The sequence below is a fragment of the Ictidomys tridecemlineatus genome, chromosome 6 (assembly GCF_052094955.1).
Source record: "Ictidomys tridecemlineatus isolate mIctTri1 chromosome 6, mIctTri1.hap1, whole genome shotgun sequence".
Taxonomy (NCBI): Eukaryota; Metazoa; Chordata; class Mammalia; order Rodentia; family Sciuridae; genus Ictidomys; species Ictidomys tridecemlineatus.
This window is the reverse complement of record NC_135482.1, coordinates 33,230,993-33,253,109: the sequence shown is the minus strand read 5'-3', so window position 1 is coordinate 33,253,109 and position 22,117 is coordinate 33,230,993. Positions and strand designations below refer to the sequence as shown.

Sequence of the window (22,117 nt, the reverse complement as noted above, 5' to 3'; positions counted from 1 at the left end):
TATGACAATTTTGATACACAACACATGCAGATAGTACAATACACAGAACAAACAAAGGTCTTATAGCTTTTTTAAACATTTTAGAGTGAGAGTTACCCTTTGCAAATTGGCATCTGAACAAAGCAGAGTGTAAAAAAAACCTTTGTAGTTGGATAAAATATCTAATAAGAAAAAAGCATTAACCTAGGGGCACTGGATCAAAATCATGAGCTCAAAGAAAAAAAAAATAGAGAACTTTTTTTAAAGAGTCGAGGTGGTGGGGGGAATGATAAGGCCATTAATTATTTTAGTAAAGTAGCATGAGACAGTGAGAGAGTGTGGGTGGGGGACAAGGGAGAGAAAGAGAGAGAGAGAGTGAGAGAGAGAGAGCCCTGAAATAATTTTTCTCCCCTATTGCAGCTGGAAAGAAGTTAAATGCACATTGTTTTTTTGTTGTTGTTGTTGTTGTTGTTATTTGTTTGTTTGTTGTTGTTGTTTTGTTTTAGTCTCAGGTCTCCTACTGAGCCTGCCCTTTGCATTCCAATGAAAGCTTCAGCACTGTGGCCTAATCAGGGAAATTGCTGCCCAGGGATTTTTTTATTATTATTATTTTAATTAGGTATGTATGACAACAGAATACATTTTGACTCATTGTACACAATTGCAGCACAACTTTTCATTTCTATAATTGTACACGATGTAGCATTGCACCATATGTGCAGTCACACATGTACCTAGAGTAATGATGTCCATCTCATTTCACCATCTCTCCTGCTCTCATACCCTCTCCCCTTGCCACTCTTCCCCTTGCCAATCAAAGTTCTTCTTCTTCTTCTTTTTTTAACCCTTTTCTCCCTGGTTGATAATCTGGCCAGGTTTGGATACAGCAAGTTATGACATGTTACCTCCCTTCACTTTTGAGGAATGATGCTGTTAATTCATGCTCCTTTCTGGAACATGGCACTGGCTGTTGGCCTGGTTAGCTTTAAGGGGGGACATTTACTAGTTATTTGTGCCTTTAAAATTTCTTCAGAAGGAAAACATTTGCCTGTTTCTTGGCCATTTGCCATCACTATAACTTGGGCTCTTAGGACATATTATATGAGATGACAGGGTCAATGAAATTTGGGTCCTCTCGTTCCTGAAATTCAGTATATGGGACTGTGGAAGATGGCTGCACTAGGAGGAGGGGTGTTTTTTCTGGAGATGGTCCACTCTCCACCGTCCCCATTGCCCACATTTGGGACAGGGCTTGGTGGGGGGGCCCAGTTAGGAAAAACTTTTGCCCAATGTCCAGTCCCCCCATATCATAAACAGGGCCCAGGAATTAGAGGATCTGGTGGGGCCACAGCAGCAGGGGCTTTTTTTAGGGTTATGGATGGCTGAGGCTAGAAGTTGATGTGTAATTTAAGATACTTTTTCTTTTCCTGTTTGGCCTCATCTTCCCTATTGTTCAAGGTCTTGAAAGCAGTATGTAGAAATTGCTTCTGGGAAGACTTGGCACCCTTCTCTGATTGTTTAAGGTTTTTTTTTTGTTTTTTTTTTTTTTTTTTTTGGTTTTCAGGTGCAGACCTGCTGATAAATTGGACAGGGAGAAAGAGAGTATCAGCAGGAGTATGAAGGTCTAGGGTGGTTTAATTGGTGATTGAGTGGAGGAAAATGAAATCCTAGAGGTAAGGAACCCCAGATAATTTGCCATTCTGCAATAAGTAGTTTTTAAATCTTGGAGAATTTCTTGATCAAAGGTCCCATACTTGGACCACTGGTGCAGATCATCTAATTTGTGTTGTGGCCAAATTTGAGTGTTGAGCTTAATGAAGTATTTGCTATTAAAGTCAGTTTGGGAGTAAAGGGTCTTGAAACTATTAATAAGATAACCCAAAGTTAAGTCCCTTGGAACTCACTGATTCCTATGTTGGGGAGGTGTGACTGGGGTATTGAATTGAGATCAAAGCATCCTCTGGACTTGTTCTTACACTGGATTGGATAGTCCCACTGAAAATGGGAGAATATATTCACCCCAGTTTCAATGTGGGGTACCCCAGGGGTCTTGACAGGTCAAAAGCTGGAACAAAAAGGCAGGGACTCAGGGCAGGATAACTATCTGGTGCCTGAATGGGGTCTTAACTCTCTGAGGAATGCAAAGGCTGGTGTTGGATGCAGGAACAAAATGGCAAAGAAGTCTTTCTGATCCATGAGGTTTTCCTGGTCTGTAAGAGCAGAGAAAATGGGGAAGTGAGAAAGTAGAAACAGGCCATCTTTAATGCTTATAAGGATTTGCTATAATTTCTTGCAATGTTCATTTGGCATAAAACCAAAAGAATCTAGTAAGTGGTGGATATTTAGTACCCCTAAGGGCTGTGGGGGGCCAGATTTGAGACATGAGGCCTTTGTGCAACACCAGGGAGTGGCCCTGGCCAGCTGTCTTCAGTTGCCTTAAGCCCTCCTCTGTTCCTCACAACAAACTTTCTCCCACACAAAAACTGACAGTTGCTTACCTAGAGTGGACCGCAGAGGGAGAAAAGGGCTATGTTCTACTGTGTGGGGAGGCACACAGTCAGTTTAGGGATCCAGCCGTAGCTCCCATGAGCAATGGCTGGGGAGTCTCCCGACTTTCAGAAAGCCATGAAAGTACATGACACTCAACAGTCACTTTCCAAGCCTTATTAGTCATTTAACTGTCTGTGGGGAAATGGGTTTTGGAGGTACGGAGAAGGATAAAAATATTATTAACTTACTGCCATTTCCTGGTAAGGGAACCAAATTTTAGGTTGGATGCCAACTTCAGGGATCAGCACAACTTTTATTCAGGAATGGAGTGACACCTCTGATGGATCCACTTTCCTGGTAGAAAATGAGGCACCAGCCAAAGGGGGAGTTTATGCTTATAGAGATTATACTGAGAGGTGACTTAATTAATGCTCATGTCCATTTGGGCACTCATAAATTTGGGATCTGTTTTACTGGCTGAGATGGGGGGGCGCTCTTGTATCAGCAGTCAGTTCTTGGGATTTGTCATTACTAGGTCAGATAGAGGGTGTGGGGAAGGATTTGTCTTGGGAAGAATCAATGCTTTGGCCTCTTTCCAGAGACTGTCATCCCAGACTTGATAGATATCTCCCTCCTGGGGTCTGTCTTGTCAATGATAAAGAATGTATTGGAAAAGGATCAATGCATTGCCTCCTCCCTCATCCCCTCTCCCCAGACTACACTATATTGAGGTTTGTCATTTTCCATATCCAATAACTCTTACCTCTATAAATAAGGTGTTTTGTTTTGTTTTGTTTGTTTGTGTGTGTGTGTGTGTGTGTGTGTGTGTGTGTGTGTGTGTGTGTGTGTGAAATCAGGAACCACAGAAAAAGAATGAGGAAGAAAGAAGAAAGAATCTTCTTTTCAGATTTTCTCCTGGTCTTTGTAGGTTTTATATGCTATTAAGAGTAGAATTTTTTTTATTAATCCTGCTTGATGTTTTTTTTTCCTCTTATTCATCGCTCTGGTGATTTGGGGTCTGGCTTTGATTTTGGAACAAAACCTCAGCCACTTATTTCTTCAAACATTTTTTTTGTTTTAATTTGTCTTTTTTTTTCTTAAGTATTCTCATCATGTGCATATTACACTTTTTGAAATTGTCCTCAATTTTAAACATGCTCTTGTGTGTCTTCTCTCCATCTTTTTTCTCATGTCTTCATCTTCTTTTGCATTTTAGTTTAGAAAAATATTTATTGCTATATCTTCAAGCTTACTTCTTTCTTCCTGAGTAGTCCTATGTACCAATGGACCTCATCAAGAGTTTCCTGTTTTTTGTTAGTGATTTAAAAAAATTCTAGCATTATCTTTTAATTCTTAAAGAGAGATTCCTTTTCTCTGCTTGCATTATCTGTCCATTATTGAATATGGCCTATTTTTTCTATTGGAAACCTTTGATACCACCAGTTACTGACAAGTTCCATTGCCCCAGGTGTTGAAACACCAAGACAAGCATAGAAAGCAAGTTTCATTTAAAGAATAGTAACATATACTTCTCCCTGGAGTAAGAAGAGGGTCATAGCAGTATCCAAAGAAGTGGAAGTATCCTGCCATTTTCACACATATTGTTAGATCCCTAGGCTTCCTTTTCCCCTCCCTTTTCTTGGGTGTTGTGGGTGGGGACTTTCCAGAGACACAAAATGGCCAATTAGAAGCTAACATGGCAGTTCACCCCCAACCACAAAACCTAGCCCTGTCAACTCAATCAGCCCTGTCCAACTCACAACAGAAATAATCCCCCTAAACTCCCAACCTGCTGTCAGGAGCTGCAATTTAGATGGTCTAGACCCTCCTACCCCCTACATTTAGCATTGTTCATGCCTTTCCCTCCTGTGATTTCCCAGGCCCTCACCCTTTCACAGACTGATAAAATTCACCCAGGAGCACCCCCCCAATAAACCTTCTTTTGGAGCCTCATTCTTGTTCTGTGGTTCCTGAACTTGGGCACCCATTTCTGCTTTACACATATTAGATTTTCTTTGTTCTCATGTCCTCCTTCCCTCTTCTCTCTCCTCATTCTGTGTTTGTGACCAATGGCCAGGTGAGACAAAAACCCATAGGTATCAATTAAAAACTCTTAAAACTCCTTGCGGGGAGGAACAATACCTGGGACAGGTTACCTTAGCAACAGGTTGGAGCTGGAGCAGGGGAAGGACTTTGGAAGGAGGCGGGGAAAAGAGCAACCTTTGATTTTCTCTCCAACCAGCCTTCCCACCAAACCCAATCATTTATTATCTATACTGACTGTCTTTTGCACCTAGCTTCAATTGCACATATTAACTCGGATTATCTTAAATCCTCTCTCTGATAATTTCCATATCTGTATCTGAATCATCCTGAAAGAAGAAAAGGACAGTAGGGTCCTGTCCCTGAAATGCATTTATCTTGTCACAAGGACTTAGCCAAGTCTAGGGAACTATGAGATAAAGTTCAGTAAGAAAGACTACATAAATATTAGCTAGAAGGACACTGAGTTTCTCTTGTGTATGCTGGGAAACTGGATAAGTTATTTGCAGAAAGCTGCTTTCCTGTACACATGCCAGCACATCTGTTCCTCGGGATCCTGATCAGACAATGAATAAAACAAACTAAGCAAAATAACATTGTCACTGCTGGTAGCTTGACTTATGAATCACCTCTTTCCAAAGTAACTGGTGTGCATCAGAGCACCCTAAAAAGCAAAATGCTAATCCAGGTAGCTGCCCCAGGGCAAAGTTTTATTAGGGGCGGAGGTGCTGTCTTCTGATGAAGCACTGTAGGCACCATGATCAGTGGTTCTGTACTTGCCCAGCCAGATGCCCCTGGAACTTCCAGGTAAGCATTTCTCAATAAAGCTTTATGTCACACCCTAATATCTTGGTATCTTCATTGGTATCTCAGAAACCTGTGGCACAGCCCTAGCATAGCTGGGCTTTTGGCATTATTACATTGTCACACCTGGTTGTCTAATTCTGATGTTCACTTTGTCTCTTCAGAGTGTGTGTATGTAGGGGGTAAAAGTACAGAGAAAAAAAATTATGACATTCATTTTCAACTATGGAACTGGGCTCCATCTGGTATCATTTGTTCATCATGAAGAGCTTTCTTAAATAATTTATGGTAGTGATATAATGGACATAAACTACCATAGTTTACTTTTATCTGAAAATGTCTTTATTTTTTATGAATATATGTTTCCATAATTTCTGATTCAAAATCAGTCATTGGTCAAATGGTGGTTGTGCTGTATGTTCAGTATGACAAATTACTCTTTATATTTATGGGTTGCTTTTCATTGTTACTTTCAATCTCTTAACTATGTAATATATTGCAGTGATTTTCTCTGGTATTTATTCAGCTTGTTATTTGCTGTAACTTAAATTTTGAAAATTTTTTTTAATTCAGATTTGGGAAATTTGGTGGTATTATTTCTTCAGATAATTTTTTTGCCTTCATCTCTTCTACTCTAATCTTGATATATTTAAATTGTACTTAATCTAGTTGATATAATATGAAAAGATAATGAGGCTTTATTTTCTCCCCTTTCCCAATGTCTTTTCTCTCTATTATTCACTTTGAATAAATATCTATTTTCTATCTCGATTTTTATTTTACTATCACCTTTTATTGATTGTTAAATTTACCCAACAGTTTTATTTTTCAGATATCACATATTCCAGTCTTTCTAGAGTTTCTATTTTTTTAAATAATTTCTTTTTCCCCTGAAGATTTTGCTGTGTGAACATTTAGGATTATATATCATCAAGGATAGTAATAATAATTTTTCAAAATTTTATCTTATAAATTTGAATAGGTGTTAATTTAATTCAGACAATATTAAATTTCTTTGTTCCTGAGTATCTACTGCATTCTCTTGATTCATTATGTAATCAGATGGCTTTAGTATTCTGGGTATTATAAATATTAGTTTGTAGAGATATGTTTATCTGATGAGTATTGACTCCTTTATTTTATAAGGTGACTCTTCCACTTAAAGTGCAAATTCCATTTCACAATGGCTGCTTCAGTGTGGGTTCAGACTCTTGTCTTTAGTTGAACTCTGAGTGGGTTTCATGTATGCATGGCTCAGAGTGCAGTGGAAACATGCAGAGTGGCAACATTTGGGTACCCATTCTCTGGCACTTTTCTTTTCCTGAACTCACTATAATGATTTCAGCCACAAGATTTCTGGATTCCTCAAATAGAGGATTATAAGTTTTTTCCACATTGATGCTGCTAACAATGAACTTGCAGTTAGTCCCAGAATGAAAGTGACAGAAATGAGGACTACAGTTATGTTTATTTCTTTCAGCATATAGTATTCTTCAGAGTTTGCTTTTATTAATATCTAGTGACATATTTTCTAATATGTTAAGATCCTTCTGTTGTTTCTGTGATGAAAATTCTCCAATAGAATATTATAGCAATCTAACCAGAATTCAGAAACCAGGAATTTTTACTTTTACCTTTTGCAGTCATACTATTATTGAAATTATTTCATTCTAATTGAGTATAAATATTTTGCAAACAAAGGCATATGATTTGCAAAATTTTCAAAAGAAAATTAAAGATTATACTTTTAGGCCAGTAAGCCATTGTTTAGTACATTATTCAAAAGGGTATATTATCTCTTTTTTTTCACACATGCCAGGTGAGCGCGCTACCGCTTGAGCCACATCCCCAGTCCAAAATATATTATCTTATTTAGACATTCAACTGCAACCATACTCTCAAGAAGAGTTGCTCATGTCTTAAAATAATCTAACATTATGCTGAGTACAGTAAAACACCACAGAATGATCAAAAATGATCTTGATGAACCTGAAATTGTTACATGAATTATAAGAAACTTGTCACAGAATTGTTATTTTATAACAATAAACTATCTTTTATTTTATTTATAACTATCTTTTGCCTTGGAAAAACTACAGGTTTTATCAGGAAATAAATATTTTAAACCATAAAATAACTTATTCACTAGATTTACATTTTTGTAATGAATAATTCTTGTTTTGTCTAGTAAGAGTTTATAGTACTTAAATGGATAAATATGCTGTGATATTTAAACATTTATTATTAGAGATCTCATTGTGTTCTTCATGATACCAATTTTCTTCTACTTGGCTGACTATATTATTCACTTCAGTATACTATAATTAAATTCCACAGATTAAGTGGTTTAAACAATGAATATTTATTTTTCACAATTTTAGAATCTGAAAAGTCCAAAATCATGATGCCAGCAGATTGATTTCCTAATGAGTTTCCTCCTTCTGGCTAGCAGATGACTAGCTTCATACTTATGTCTTCACAAGGTGGAGAGAGGTGTTTCTTATTCATCAAAGTGCACAAATCTAAGGGCTTCAGCTTAAGAACCTTACATAAACTCATTTACCACTCAAAAGCCCTGCCTCCCAATGTCATGCCTAGGGTAAGGGTTATAGCACATTAATTTTGGAGGGATAAAATTTATTCCAGAGTGTTGAATTTTCCTATATTATTTCAAAATTACATAACCTAGATGGTCAATACATGAATATCTCTGTCTGTTATGAAATTAGTTTTTACATTATAATGATAATATTCTCATACTACACAAAGATGCCAAAATGTACATTAGAGAAAAGAGAGCCTCTTCAATGAATGGTGCTGGGAAAACTGTAAATCTATATGTAGCAAAATAAAATTAAACCCCTATTTCTCATACTGCACAAAATTCAGCTCAAAGTGGACCAAAAACTTAGGCACTAGAATGGATACCCTGTGCTTAATAGCAGAAAAAGTAGGCCCAAATCTCCATCATGTCAGTTTAGGAACTAAATTAACAAGACCCTTAAAGTACAAGAAGTAAAATCAATAATCAATAAACAGGATGGAATCAAACTAAAAAGATTCTTCACAGCAAAGGAAAACAAACATGAGGAGAGAGAATACAGAATGGGAGAAAATCATCACCACATGCACCTCAGATACAGCATTAATTTTCAGGTTATATAAGAGAATTAGAAAACACACACACACACACACACACACACACACACACACACACACAAAAAACCCAATCGATAAATTAGCTAAGGAACTGAACAAACACTTCACAGAAGAAATACAATCAACCATCAAATATATAAAAAAATGTTCAAGATCTCTAGCAATTATAGAAATGCAAATTAAAACCAACTGAGATTCTATCTCACTTCAGTCACAGTGGCAATAATCAGGAATAAAAGCAACAATAAATGTTGGCATGGATATAGGGGAAAATGTCTACTCAAATTGATAGTGGAACTGCAAATTGGTGAAACCACTATGAAAAGCAGTATGGAGATTCCTCAGAAAACTTGGAATGGAGCTGCCATTTGACCTAATTATCCATCTCCTTTGTTTATACCCCAAAAACTTAAATAAGCACACCACAGTGACACAGACACATCAATGTTTATTGCAGCTCAATTCACAATAGCTACACTATGGAACCAACCTAAGTGCCCTTGAACAGATGAGTGACTAAAGAATATGTCATATATATAACAAAAGAATATTACTCAGCCTTAAATGTATAGAATTATTGTATTTGCCAGTAAACAGATGGAGCTGGAAAATGTCCTGCTAAGTAAAATAAGCCAATCCCAAAGAAGCAAAGTGTGAATATTTTCTCTGATATGCAGATGCTAATTCATAATAAGGGGTGGGCTAGACAAGAATAGAGGTACTTTGAATTAGACAAAAGGGATGAAAGGAGGGGAGAGTTTGGGGGGTAGGAAGGATAATAGAATGAATCAGACATTATTACCCTATGTGCATATAAGATTACACTACTGTAAAATTCTACATCATGTTTAACCTGAAGGATGAGAAGTTATATTCCATTTATGTATGATATATGTTTTGGTGCTAAAAAAACAGTTAAAAATAAGATAAAAATGGAAAAAATCTCTATGTACAATTCAGTGTTTAATTTTCAAGAAGTATAACTTTTTGAAAAAAAATAAGCCAACCAAATGTGCTTATCGTCCTAAAACATAAAACAATGTTTTAATTTTCATTTAAAACTCAAGGAAAGTATTCCATGGTCTTGAGTAAGAGTAAAGACACTTCAATGTGTTTTATCAATGAAGAACCAGAAGTTTCACTAGGTCACGTTTAAGATGAAGAACACATATCTGTGCTTAGATTGAAGTGCATATAACATTTTCTCAGTAGCTACTAAGTGTAAAACAACTGTCTCCCATTATTTAAAAGTATGAATATATTGATTATGAAGCTAATGAGAAATTCCTTTGGTCAAAATATCCAATAGCTACATATTCAACTTTCAATAAAGACATATAAAATAATTAAATAAGTAGAAATTTGTATCACTATAACAATCATCTTTTGATTAATTAGGCATCTTGAACATCAGAAAATGAAGATTATTGCACAAGAGGTGATTATAACTAATATCTGTCTCAAATCACTATTATGATAAATATATTTTGATGTTTATAGTATATTGTAAATATACACACAAATATGCAATTTAAATCTAGAAAGATAATTGAAGATCATATACAAATACACTAATTTTTCAAATTAGGAAACAACTTGACATTAGATATTAAAAAAGTTAAAATAACTATCTCTTAATAGAATCTTTGTCTAAAAAGTTGAGATCGTTATCTCAAGTTTCCAGGGCAACTGTAGATGTTTTTTGAGGGTTTTCCACTTTTATTATACATATAAAAGAATAAACATTTGAAATCTCTCAAAGTTAACTAAGTTTTCATTTTAAATGTATACTAAGTACTTAAAAATACATTCATCCATTAATGTAGTTTAAACAGATATTCCATTGTTACTTAATATTAAAGATAATAAAAACTGAAACAACCAGTGTTTGATGAATGTCAGATCTTATAGATTTAGCAAAGTTACCCAAGGTTTATGGAACTAATGTCTAAAATAATCTTAGGTGGTTTGCAAATTAGATAAAAATCAATATAAAGTCATTTAATTCTTTTTAGTTCATTCAATGTTTAATAAATCTATAAGATTCTTTAGAAAAAATAGCCTTTTAAAGAACTTACTTTTTTTAGAGAAGTTATAGTTTTACAGAAGAAAATGTACAAATATAAAGAACAGTTCTCACATAGTTTCAACTATTATTAGCGTCTTCCATTAGTATGGAATATTTGTTGCAATTGATGCACCAGTACTAATGCATTATTTTTAACTAAATCTGTAATGTACATTAAGGCTCATTATTTTAATGTTGAACAATTCTATGGCTTTTGACAAATGCATAATGTCATATCTCTGCTACTTCAGTAGCATTCCAAAATATTTCTCTGCCTAAGAACTTACCTGTGTTCTACCTATTCATAACTTTGCCTCCTATCCTTCAAACTGTCAACCACTCATTTTTTTTTTGCTGTCTCTATGGTTTTTCCTTTTCCAGAATGTTTTAGAGTTGAAATCTTACATGATAGATATTTTTCAGAGTGGCTACTTTTACTTAACAGTATATATTTAAGGTTATTCCTCCAGGTCTTTTTGTGCCTTTATAGCTCATTTCATTTTTTAAATATAAAAATATATAAATATAAAAAATATAAAAGTTGTACATATTAATGGGGTACCATGAGATGTTTCAATACATATAAACATTGTGTGATATTTAAATCAGGATAAAAATATCTACCTCCTCAATTGTAATTACTCAGTGATAAAAACTATAAAAAATCCTTTCTCCAGATTTTTTGAAATGTGTAGTACAGTATTGTTGTCTATAGTCATCCTTCTGTGCAATAGCAAAACAGAACTTGTTCTTATCTAACTATTCACTTATTGAAGGATTTCTTGGATGCTTTCAATTTGAGGCAATATAAGTAAACTTTGTGTAAATAATTATTGGTTGATTTATGTGCAGACATAGGTTTGTGGCTCCTTTGGGTAATTGCCAAGGATTGTGATTTCTGGTCATATAGGAAGAGTAGGTTGAGTTTTGTAAGGAACTGGACGCTAGAGAATGACATCAGGGATAAAGTAGCCAAAGCAAAAAGATAGGCATAAGAAGGAAGAAGTAGTGAGGGAAGGAGTGGAGCTGTGGGGATGCGAAGGCTGGTAGAATCAGACAGACATTATTTCCCTGTATAAATGTATAATTACACTATTGGCATCACTCTGCACCATGTACAGCCAGAAGAATGAGAAGTTGTGCTCTATTTGGGTACAATGTGTCAAAATGCACTCTACTGTCATGTTTACCTAATTAGAACCATTAAAAAAAATAAAAATAAAGAAGAAAGAAATAGTTTGTATTTTTACACAGAAATACATGAGAAGCTAAGACTAATATAAAAAGTAAATTCCTAGCTACGAAAGAGAGAGAGAGAGGAGAGAGAGAGAGAGAGAGAGAGAGAGAGAGAGAGAGAGAGAGAGAGAGAGAGAGAGAAAGAAAGAGAGGAGAGAGAGATGCAAAACAGGACTATTCATAGAATATGGACTTTAAAAAGCAAGGTTTTTCAGAGACTCCTTGGTTTTCAAATTCTTGGACACTGGAAAATTTAAGGAAAATTTGACTAAAGGCTCACAGATTAAAAAAGAAAGAAAGAAAGAAAGAAAGAAAGAAAGAAAGAAAGAAAGAAAGAAAGAAAGAAAGAAAGAAAGAAAGAAAGAAAGAAAGCCCTTCTGACTAGGTAGAAATTTGTAGTTCACAGATTTCTATTAAATCAGAATTCTTCACAAAGATCATGTTGCATTATTATAAAGTCTAAACTAGAGAATTTAAAGTTTTCATCAAGAATGCTAAAGCATCACTATTTTAAACAATGATTCAATTTTTTTTAAGCTAACTTTCACCACATGAGATAGTCTTTTCAGGATCAGTTTTAATTAATGCTTCAGTGGTTCCTGAGTATTATACATAAGAAAGATTTGTTCTTCACACTCTCAAAAATCTGAAAACACTATATTAAAAATAGAAATGCTTGGAAACAATTTCATATGAAGACAATAAGTGTTGTCCTACACCTTACAAATAATCTATCATGGTTCTTTCCTATGGATTATCATTGAGGCATAATAAAAGAATGTAACAGAATGAAAAATTAAATTGTTTCTTAAATATTTAAAACCTTAAATTATATAATATGAATTTATTAACTAAATATTGAACATCATGATATAGTAGCTATTATAAAAATAAAAGTCTTATTTAATCTATTAAGAAAGTTCAGTATGTGGAAAAACAGATAAGAAAATAAACATTTAATACTTGAGTAATCTTAAACTTGATTTAATACACATTAAATATTTGTGGTCTAGCTTCTGCGAAGTCTTCTCCCAATATTAAAGAATTCCTTCCAGAAACCACTCTTCAACTACAAGATTTTGTCTACATCTGGGGCTCTCTTAAGTCACTTACCATGGGACTGATATTATTCACACTGTACAATATTTACATTCTCACTTAATAATAACTGGCAATCGAATCATATTTAGATAGATTTTGTCCTAATTTGCATAATGAGAGTCTAGCAAGATGATTATTGTCAAGTTGTTAGTGAGCCCCCAAGGCCAAAGTTTGTTATGAATGATTACGCCAGCACTGATCTCCTTCAGTGATGATTATATGATTCTTAAACAAAGTAGAATAAACACATTAGTTCCTAGAGTCCAAGATGCCAAGAAAATCTATTTCAGTAGGTATATTCTCTGGTTACTTGCCAAATATTTAAAAGGGGCAATGGATACTACAGGCTTTATTGGAAATAGTCCATATTTTTACCTTGCATTATTGATTTTTGTTAAGTAAAGGAAATAATGTTCTTAGTAATGTAATGGTTTACAGGGGCTGTAGAAGCCATAAACTGAAAAGCTTGTATTTCTTAGGTAAGAAAAAAGATTAGCACACTTAAAATATTGTAAATAACCTCATGGAAAAATAAAAGTTTTTACAATAAATTTCTACTTGAGAAATTGTTACACTTTTTGGCTTCATTCACAGATTGTAAAACAAAAAAAAATGTTAAGTAGTAATAAAATAAAGTAGAGAGAGCTATTAAAAGGAAAGCACTATGTAAGATTATTTCCTTTTGAAGTACAATAATATTTTGCTTCTCTAAAACTCATAAAAAATACTTTTCTTTCAGGTTGGTGTATTTAGAATTAAACTTACATTAATAATTACAGGCATACATCCCTCAGTTACTAAAAGTGGTTCATTATGTTATGGTAGGTGTCTTGTGTTCTGATGAATGATATATGTTCCAAAGGAAAAGCTGGGTGTATAAAAACAAATTAAATCAATTGACAGGCATGGATTTTATTTAGCTTCAGAAACAATGACATTGACACTTAGTTTTCCTGTTACTCAAAAAATTTCAACCCTTCCCCTTCTTTACTCCTTTCCCGGCTTTCTTCCTTTCTTCTCTTCTTCTTTTCAGAAATATTTGACATAATCATACAATGCCTACTGAATTCTAAGACATATGATGTGGGCCCCCTTCCCTTAGATATTTGTGTGTGAGTGGGGTGGGTTGAAGGAAAGAGCAAAATCCAAGTATTTAAGTAAAAGAAAGAATATCTACTTAAAATGATACTGATATGGGACTGTCATGACACTTTGATTTTATAGCAAAAAGAAAAAAAGCTACCTTCATTTTTTTCTTGGCAATATTCTTGTTTCCTAAAGGAATTTGGCTCCCAGCTTGATGTCTACATTAATTTAATATCAATAAAACATGAAACATATAACCGGATCTGTCAAACACAGAATTCTGCCAAATGTAACATCTTAATATTACTATTGCATAGAAAATAAAGGGTCATAAAATATTCATATTTTCTTATTTGAATCATATTTCATAGTCTATCCATGTGGTTTTAGGTTATGCATTAGAAAAAGGGAAGTAAAATTATCCCAACAATATAATTCATATTATGGTTTTTGAAAGAATATATACAAATTTCCTAAAATTCAAAAATAAGTGTTTATATATATATATATATATATATATATGGTCCATAAATATCTACTCAGGCATCATAGACAATACATGTCAATTAGCAGCAAGTGCTAAATGTCCCTGCTCTGTGAATTTCCACTGCAACATAAACCATCTTCATAGATATATATATATATATATATAGTTATATAGCTAGTATATATTAATATATACATATAACATATATATACATATATATATCTTAAAATATATTTGCAATTTGACTTAAAATTAGTTTAATATTTTATTTCTCTTACAAGTGAAGTGAATTAACAAATGTATAGGTATTAACAATTAAATAAATTTGGATGTACTCTGAAATGCCCATATACAATAGCCTTAATTGTTTTGTCTTAGATGTTCTAGTGGGAAAGATAAAGGGAGTTTAATTACTGAGCTCCTGCTGTATCCCATGTTTTAACATGAATGTCTAGTTCACTCAAAAATTATTTAGTGAGCAGTTGTATGCCAGGCATTGTTACAGGTATACTAGACAGCACAGAGAAAAAAATATTGCACAAGAAATGTACAACCTAATTGGAGAGAGAGAACCAGTTCAAAGAAAGTAAAGCAGAGTAAAGGGATAGGCAGTGCCAGAGAAAGGTCTGGATCTAAGCACAGGTCTTATGCCATAATTTGTCTCTTTGGGAACAGTTTCCAGACAAGTGTCCTTAGGGGAAGACTGGCTCTGTAAGCAAAGTATTCATTTCACTTCTTCCTCTAGAAATGTCTTTATCTGTGCCTACTTTCAACCTGGAGAATCTACTAAACACATAGAATCTGAGAATCTTTGCCCACTATCACAAAATTTAGGTTGGACTCTGGATCTATTTTTGTAGATTTGTCTAGTCCATTCAGCTTGAAAGGGATATGTAGCCAAATACATTAATAGTTCATATTAATAATACTAGTGAAAGTTTATTGAATGTATACAATGCCAGGCACACATTTCATATCCTGTGTATGTCCCTTACAACAATTCTATGAGGTGGATAATATCATTCTTTCCATTGAAATCATGAACATAAAGAGGAACTTGTGCAAATATCAAAAATCCTGTGTACTCTCACTTCAGAGATCCTGTGTTTACAGAAGTTCCTAGGTCTTTGTTTCTGGAATAATTGGTTAATACATGTCTTACTTAGATTCTCTCTTTCTTTCTCTCTCTCTATTTTTGGTATTACACCTACTCAAATACATCTTCTTTATTCTTAAACATTGCATTGGACATATCAAACCCATGCTGATTTATACACTAGGTAAAGTACCCCTCTTATGTGTTGCCATAGCACAGCAGGTTTGTCCCATCACTTTTAATAGCTCAGTTGTTTTTGCCATTAGCCTCTCAGCAGGAGTCATGCCTATAATCATTTTTATTGTATCTTAGGAATACAGTACAGTCCCTGGAGCATACTCAGCACATAGTAAATATTTTCAGAATAAGTGGATGAGGGAAAAAAAGTTGAATGAGTCATGTCTAAGACAGGGAGGGAATCTGAATCCATAGAAAGTTGAGATAGGTTTATTGTATTATTTCAAGTAATTAAATAATATGAAATGTACTACATTCTCTAACTCCAAATTTTAGTAGTTTTCAAGGCACAAAAATGCTAATATAGTTTTGGCCAGATACTTAACAGTTTTATAATTTTATCAGAAATTATAAATATAAATTTTTTAGAAAATATTGACAGTTCCTAAAATGTTAAATATTCAACTTGCCTCTAATGCCAACGTTTTAATCTCCTATTGTGAATGAAAAGGGCAACTTGTCATGCTTTCCTAAGGAAAATGCTCCAAACTCCTAGAGACAGATCATATTGTAAAAAAGAAGAAAGACAAAATTTGAGCAGAGATACTAAGATAAATTAGAGTTCAGGGAAAGAAATAGAAACAGTGTGGAGGTGGATATTGAAATGGAGGATCCTAAAGATGACAGTTGACTGTTTGGGAAATAACACCAGATTACAGAAAACTAACTCAGAACATTCAATTCCAGGAACCATTTTTAAATATCTATTATTTTCTCCTTTTTATAAAATGAATGTTACTTTGTGTCATCAATTGTAGCTTCTTCAAATTCACATTATTGGGGATAACTAAGTAAAAATCTCCTAGTTTTTAAACCCTTGTAATCCCTTGGATATATTTTTATAATTTATACAATAATATACAATGGGGTTATGTCCCAATAATCCTGCTTTAAGTTGAACACATCCTTAGGTTGAAAATGCATTTACAACCCACTGAATGCCAGAGCTTAACAACACAGTACACTGTAGAGTTTCAGTTGGTTCCACTGTACTAGTGTGGCTGACTTTGAGTTGTGGCTCAGTGCAGCTGCCAATATGGACTGTATATATATGTTAATATATATATATATATATATATATAGACTGTATATATATATTTAATTCATTTTGAGTGGTGATTTATTTTTCATTTTCATCAAAAGATATCCTAATCTACATAAGTAGGTATTATGGGTCATTTAAAAGTTCCTCCTGTTTTCTTATAAACATTGGGTTATCTGTACCCTTTCTCTTATATGAATTTCTGCATCCTATTGACAAATATGTAGTGGGCAGGACTCTGTATGGAAAAATATATGAAGGTTTTGGCACTCAGTTACTTAGGCTTTCAAGTCTAACACCAGGATCATGAATGGTTGCTTTTCTTCCCCTGTCCTAGTCAAGACCCCACTAGCAGAGTACCATCTTGTATCGCCATCTGTCTGAGCTGACTATTCCAATAACTTAAGAAAACGGCGAAGAAAGCACACAAACACATAGAAGTAACTTTTTAAAATCTGGGGACAGTTCTGTGAACTTAAGGGTCTGTGTAAAGAGAGACCGACTGGAATTCTTTTCTTTTATATAGGGGATAAACAAGGAGAAATTCTATGGAACACTCTATACCAAAAAGGGCAAAGGGGTTTAGGATTACACAGGAACAGGTGAGTGTAATTCAACCCCAACAGGTGATGCCCATTCCTAGAGCCACACTTCATTATCTAAGAAGGAGTAAAAATTCAATGTATTGTGGGGTGCAAATACTATTCACTACCTCTTTAATCAGGACCTAAGGGTTTGTACATAGCTACTGTCCAAAGCAGCTACCGACAATGTACTTTAGGCAGAGAAGGTAGAGGAATATGCTTATATTTTATTAACTTCCACATCCCTCAAACTAACTTATTCACTTTTATTTCAAAGACATTTACCTTAACTTAGTATTATTTTATGTAGGAGTATACAAAGTAGATGTACTCAAATTATTAAGGATATTTTTTTCCTTGCTTTATTTTCACTCTATTTGCAAAGAGATTGTTCAGATAATATAGTCTTTTAAGGTACATATCACTTTGATGACAAATTGAATCTATGTCCTTTAGAAAAATCTTGGAAGAAAATCAGGACAATTTAATCACCAAATGATTCTAATTGATACCTAAACTGCCACAAAAGTATGGCTATATAATTCACTTTAAAGTATGTTTGAAATATGGAGCTTCAGAAGATCACTTAATTAAAAATTCTCTTTTGTTTTCTTTTCCAGAATCTTCATCATCACAGTTCTTCTTTTGAACCTGATTTGTAATTCACATGAAATACACATATTTATATATATGAATTAATGAGCTATTTCATAATCAGTTGTTTATATTTCCATTTCTTAGACCAGAACATAAACATTTAGAGCATAGTCCTCTTTTGAATTTATAAAAATTCCTATTGACTAGGACAGCAATGAATCATAATATAAAGTGTTTGTGAATCACTGAATAAATAGACTAAATTTTCCAGTTTCATTTTTCTTCAACTGCGACCAACATTAGCGTTTAGCTTCAGAATCACTGATTGAAAATCCTCAGTGGATAGAATTATGTCCCCAGAGATGTCCACATCTTAAGCCTCAGAAAGAGTGAAGAATTACCTTCACTGTTTAGAGTACAAAAGTTAAGAGTACAAAGGATTACTGAGCTTGCTGTGAAAGTTTGCAGTAAAATAATTAAGGTTGCTGATCACTTGATCTCCAGATAGTAGGATTATCCTGCATTGTCTGGGTGAGCACTGGGTTACTATAAGAGTCTTTAAAAGTGGAAGAGGAATGAAGAGAGAACCAGAGAAGTGGTAGCCTGAGAAGGTATCAACCCAATGTTGCAGGGTTTGAGGAGGAAGGTTGAGGGACATTTAAAGCCACTTGGAGTAGGAAAGGTCAAGAGCACAGAATCTCTCCTGCAATGACAGGAAAAATGCATGTTCTAACACATTGACCTTAGTCCAGTGAGATTCTTTCTCCCTAAAAAAAAAATATATATATATATATATATTAAAGTCAGGCACAGAAAGACAAAATTTCACCAATGTATGAAATGTAAAAAACAACAACAAAATGATCTTGTAGAATCTAAGTAGAATGCTGGTTACCAGAGACTGTGGAGAGTAAAGAGGAGAGAAGGGTGAGGAGCAGCCAGTCAATAGTTATTATGTTTCAGTTAAATACTAGCAAGAAGTTCTGATGTGCTCTTGCACAATAGGTTGGCTGTAGATAATATTTATGTAATGTGTATTTTAACACAGGAATGTGAATATTTTCACTACAAAGAAATGATAAATGTTTGGGACAAGTTGATCCTGATCTAAACACTATACAATATACACATTGTATCAAAATATGTTATTTAATTAACAGGAACAATTTTTTGTTAGTATCAGTTAAAAAATAAATTTAACTTAAATTAAAAAAACTTCAATTTATGTCAAGCCAATTTTTTTTCAAATTATATAACTTTATGATAAATTAAGTAAAACAGTGTATCAAGATAAGTTTTATGTCCTATATTTGTATTCAGATGAAATAATATTTTGAATCTGCATATTTGGGTCATTGCACATGTTCTTTCTATAAAATATTGGTAATTGGTGCAATGAAGCAAGAGAACTCTAGCTTTTGATACTCTGACCTGTTCAAGCCAAAAACTTTACTGGGAATATGTAATTCATTCAATATGTAATTCTAGAAGTATTTAAAATTTTAATAATGTTTTTTCAAACTACCTTTCTATTTTAATTTTCTGAGAGGAAACTGTAACTTGAAAATAAAACATCCTTACAAATAAAAGACATAAAATGATATACTTTATGTACAATCTCCAAAATGACTAATTAGATAGACTTTTCGCAGATGATAAGCACATTCTAATTTTTACTTTTTAGGTGATACAGGTCACAAAAAAATTCTGAAACCAGAATGGACTTAAAGAGAAATCTAGTCTCAAAGCCTTGAAATTCTTGTGAAAACTCCTACTTTAATCATAAACTCTCATGGCTTTAATATCTTGAAGTGAATAAAGCAGTTTTAAGCAAATAGCTTATAATCTTTTGAAATAGGCACAGGTTACTCTGACGATATTTCTCTAGTGAATAAATGTATATTATATAAAAAGTAAAACCTAACTAGAGGTTAAAGGCAACACTGTTATTCAACTTTTCATCACTATCACAAATACCTGAGATCACCAATTTTTAATGAGAAAAAGTTTATTTTGGCTAAGAGTTTTGGAAGTTCCTGTTCATGACCAGGTGGACCTCTTACTGGTAAATGAAGGCAGAACATCATGGTGAGAAGGTATGGCAAAGCAAAACTGCTCGAATCATAGCCAGCAAGTAAACAAGAAAAAGACCAAGAGACTAGGATACCACCATCTTTTTGAGGACATACCTTAGTGATCTAAATCCTTCCACTAGTCCCCATCTTTAAAATTTTTTTACCATCTCCCAATAGCACCACAGGTTGGGGACTAAGTCTTTAACACATGCATCTTTGGAAGATATTCCAGATCCAAACTGTAACGAGAAGAAATCATTAGACACTGAAGTGTCAGGAGTTGCCAATGAATTACATTGTTTGTTTGTACCATCTCAAAACAGAGATGATGCCCTTCTGAGAACTCTCGGTGGTATCTCACCGATTGGAGACTGCTCAGTCACCGGTGATGCCCTGTTCAAAGAGATTTCCATGCCTCACAGAACTGGTTCAAATAGCTTTATCTTCAAATGCCAGCTGTCTCTGGACTTGGAAAAGTGATGGGTGTGCTTAATAGCCTTGAGAGCCAGCTACCTTGAGACAGAGAAAGGTCCTGAAAGCTGATAAACCCAATCTAGCTATTTTCCTCACCACCTGAAGCTTTCTCACCATAATCCTTTTGATGTTTAAACCTATATAATAAACACACAGAGTTTCACTTCTTGTTAGAGATCAGACCCCACCAGGGATGGTTCACCCTCTGAGTCCAGCTTCCATTTATAATTGAGTCTTTGTCTTTATTTCTTACATTTCTTTTTCCAATCCTCTCATCAGCCCAACTTCAGGGAAACTGAGGAAAGGTCAAGCTATTCTGGTATTGAAGGATGGGGTGAATGAAAAGAAAAAAAAGGTTAAAGAAAGGCGTGAATGAAAAAAGGGCTACCAAAGGCAGAAATGATGCAGCATTCCTGTTTAAGTACCATGTGAAAAGAATGTCAAGAATATTAAAAAGAAATTTCCAGAATATTTTTAGCCTATTCCTTTGCTTCTTCCCAATCTCCATTATTTCTTATCACAACTAGAAATTTAGAAAATCAATAATGTGTATGACATTTTGTTTATTATTTAAATATTACATTATAGATTTAGTACTTTAAGATTATAATCTCAGAGTAAATTTATGAAAATAAGTATTGTTTTTATTTATGTCCTTGGGAAAAAAATGTTCATGAGTTTCTACTATCCTGATTTTCTTATGTTATGAGGAGTTTGGGAGAATACCTGAAAATATGGACACTGTTTCAAGGAACTATAATTTTTTTGTTTTAGTTGATGGAGAAAAGTAAAAATATTCTATTTCTGAAGGTGAGTGCATCTCAAATTTCTGCAAATAGTTGGAGCCATTATAACCATTTTTGGAAGATTAGGGGAAATTTAATTAATACAAAAGTTTATGTACCTGGACACACTTTCTCCAGATGTATGTGAGCTTCCACTTGAAAAAAATTCCAGTCCATCCTGTTGTACTACTAAAGGTCAAATATCAATCATTTGGAGAGAGAGAGCATTAGAATGAAGTGGGACACCATCAGCTTTTCATAAGTTATTTATATTTTTGACTCAGTTCTATCCTTTGGAGAAAAGAATTCATTTCAAGTAAAACCATCATTTAGAAGAAAGCTGGAGAGGACAGCCAGTGCAGTGGTAGGAGTACACCAATCAATATGAAAGGACAGATGTTGAGCCTTCTATATTCTACTGCAGTCTTTAAATAACCTAAAATGACCTATTATGGAAAGGATTTCACACCAGCGAAACAGCTTTATCTACATAGATTCATCTCTGTTTAAGGAAAGAATAGTTTGCAGTGGAAAGCAGAATTCCATTCTTTTATATTTGAAAGTCAACTCTGCCTCTCTTTGAAATTGTCTTTTCTGGGACTGCATAAGGAAGCAGACCCAATTCAAGAAAAGGGCTGATCTAGGAAGGAAGCAGACAACAATTTCCTACATTCACCTTGAAACTTCCTGCTTAATGCAGGAATGTTCACTCGGGTTTGCAAAATTTATTTAAAAAGTACTTTGAGAAGTGATAGTTTGGTATTAAATTTCAAA

At 34.0% G+C, this 22,117-nt stretch overlaps 1 long non-coding RNA gene across 1 annotated transcript; it reads left to right on the top strand.

Annotated features, from left to right (window-relative positions):
• Positions 1-5,108: 5,108 nt before the first annotated feature.
• LOC144378317 (uncharacterized) lies at positions 5,109-19,507 on the top strand. The gene is made up of 3 exons (XR_013440016.1): positions 5,109-5,319; positions 17,355-17,430; positions 18,033-19,507. It is a non-coding gene; the product is annotated as an uncharacterized LOC144378317 (long non-coding RNA).
• The last annotated feature ends 2,610 nt before the right edge of the window (positions 19,508-22,117 follow it).